At 38.6% G+C, this 2,178-nt stretch overlaps 1 pseudogene; it reads left to right on the top strand.

Annotated features, from left to right (window-relative positions):
* Window positions 1–824: 824 nt before the first annotated feature.
* Window positions 825–1,788, top strand: LOC102816361 (annotated as a pseudogene).
* The last annotated feature ends 390 nt before the right edge of the window (window positions 1,789–2,178 follow it).

The following is a 2,178-nucleotide window of genomic DNA, read 5'->3' as shown; positions in this document are numbered from 1 at the left end:
TCATAGCCTTTTAAAAAAGATGCAATATTTCTATGCTCACAAGTGAGATTCATGGCCTGGAAAGTTTTCTCGGGGCCTTTATGTGAAAGTAGAAAATAGTTTATTTCAGTGTCCCCACCAATAACTCAATATGATTCCTTTCCTTCAGGTGCAATTGCCATCTAGGAAATTTGATTAAGTTACAACGACAACAAAGACTGTCATTTCTTCTCTTATTGTATCCCTGGCCTGGCTAGATAAGAGCAAAAAGATAATTAAGTCAGTGATGAGTTGTTGGTACAAATGCCATTACATCTATTAAGAAATATACCGAGGGTTTCATGTAGAGAGACATGGCTGCAGACCTGTGAGGGGCCTCACTTTAACTTCTTTTCTTGCTCCATCTGTCCTAAGTGATAAATATCCATACTTCAGTATTGCTGTCCACTAAATACCAAATACATAAACACATTAAAAAGCACACATAAAATAAGCAAATAGACAAATATTATTCTTCAGAAGCATATTTGAACCAAAACATTTTAATTGAATCTACTTTTTATTACATATATATGTTTATTTTCATATGGAGTGCTGGTAAGTTAATGTGCCAGACTGAAAAGCTGTTTGAACTGCAAGATCGGCAGTTCAAGCTCACCAGCTGCTCCTCGGAAACCCTATATAGGGTTGTTATAGGTCAGAAGTGACTTCATGACACTTAGCAACAACAATATGCATATATGCATAGATATAGATAGATAGATAGATAGATGGATAGATAGATAGATAGATAGATAGATAGATAGATAGATAGATAGATAGATACTTTTAAAAAGTTTATATAGGTGCCAGCCTCACGCTGACGCTGCCATGGCGACGGGCGCTCCACCTCTTCGCTGGCGGGTGTGGTGGCACAATTGGTGCTATCTCTACTTGCCCACTAGAAGTCATTAAGACAAGGCAGTAATCTTCAAGACTGGCTTTTGGGACAGTCTATTATCCTCAGGTTCATCTGGGGACCACTAGTGGAGCTGGAATGGTGAGACCAACATCTGGTACACCTGGACTCCTACAGGTTCTCAAGCAATCTTGGAGAAGGAGGGACCAAAGTTACTTTTTAGAGTGTTGGGTCCAAATTTGGTTGGAGTTGCACCATCAAGGGCTGTGTACTTTGCATGTTTTTCCAAAGCCAAAGAACAATTTAACGGCATCTTCATTCCTAATAACAATGTTGTGCATATTTTCTCTGCTGGCTCTGCAGCTTTTGTCATAAATTTCTTATTGGGCCCTATATGGATGGCTAAAACCCATATGCAGCTAGAACGGAAAGTGAGAGGCTTCAAGCAGATGAATACACTTCAGTGTACGTGCTATGTTTACCAGACAAGAAGGTATCCGTGGCTTCTAAAGGAGATTAACGGCTTCCTATGCTGGAATCTCAGCAATCATCTTTTTTGCTGTTTATGACAGTTTAAAGAAGTATCTGAAAGAAGCGCCATTCGTCTCTTTTACAAATGGGACTGAGAAAAATTCCACAAAGTTTTTTGGACTTACGGCAGCTGCTGCTATTTATAAGGGGTGTGTCACCTGTATTGCCTATCCTCATGAAGTCATAAGGACACGACTACGTAAGGAGGGGCCAAGTACAAGTTTTTCATTCAGAGGGCATGCCTGGTGTTTTGGGAAGAAGGTTACCTGGCCTTCTATAGAGGACTTTTTGCGCAGCTTATCAGGCAGATACCAAATACTACCATTGCGATGTCTACCTATGAGTTAATTGTGTACCTATTAGAAGACCATGTTCAGTAACAGACCAGAAAATTATGCTCTAGAGGAATAAAACTGAGAAACTCTAGAGAAAATGTTTTCCATTGATGTTTAGAATGTTTGAGACTGAAACTGGAAAGGACATAAAAGAACTGACTCATATTACCTGTTGGACATTTCCTTTTGGATTTATGCTTTCTGGAAAGTTCTAATTCATTAATGTTAAAAGTTTATAACTTTTTTTTTAAACTTGAAGAATTGAGGATTAAGCAGCAACTAAATTAAATCATGCTGCTTAAGTTAATTATAAAAAAGCTTATATATATTTATATATATGTCAGCTTGAGGACTAGGGTGCGCCTGACCCAGGCCATTGTGTTTTCAATAGCCTCATATGGATGCGAAAGCTGGACAGTGAATAAAGAGGATCGT

Source organism: Chrysochloris asiatica, unplaced genomic scaffold (assembly GCF_000296735.1).
Source record: "Chrysochloris asiatica unplaced genomic scaffold, ChrAsi1.0 scaffold00084, whole genome shotgun sequence".
NCBI lineage: Eukaryota > Metazoa > Chordata > Mammalia > Afrosoricida > Chrysochloridae > Chrysochloris > Chrysochloris asiatica.
The sequence above is the reverse complement of the archived record's forward strand: the minus strand, read 5'-3'. Positions and strand labels throughout refer to the sequence as shown.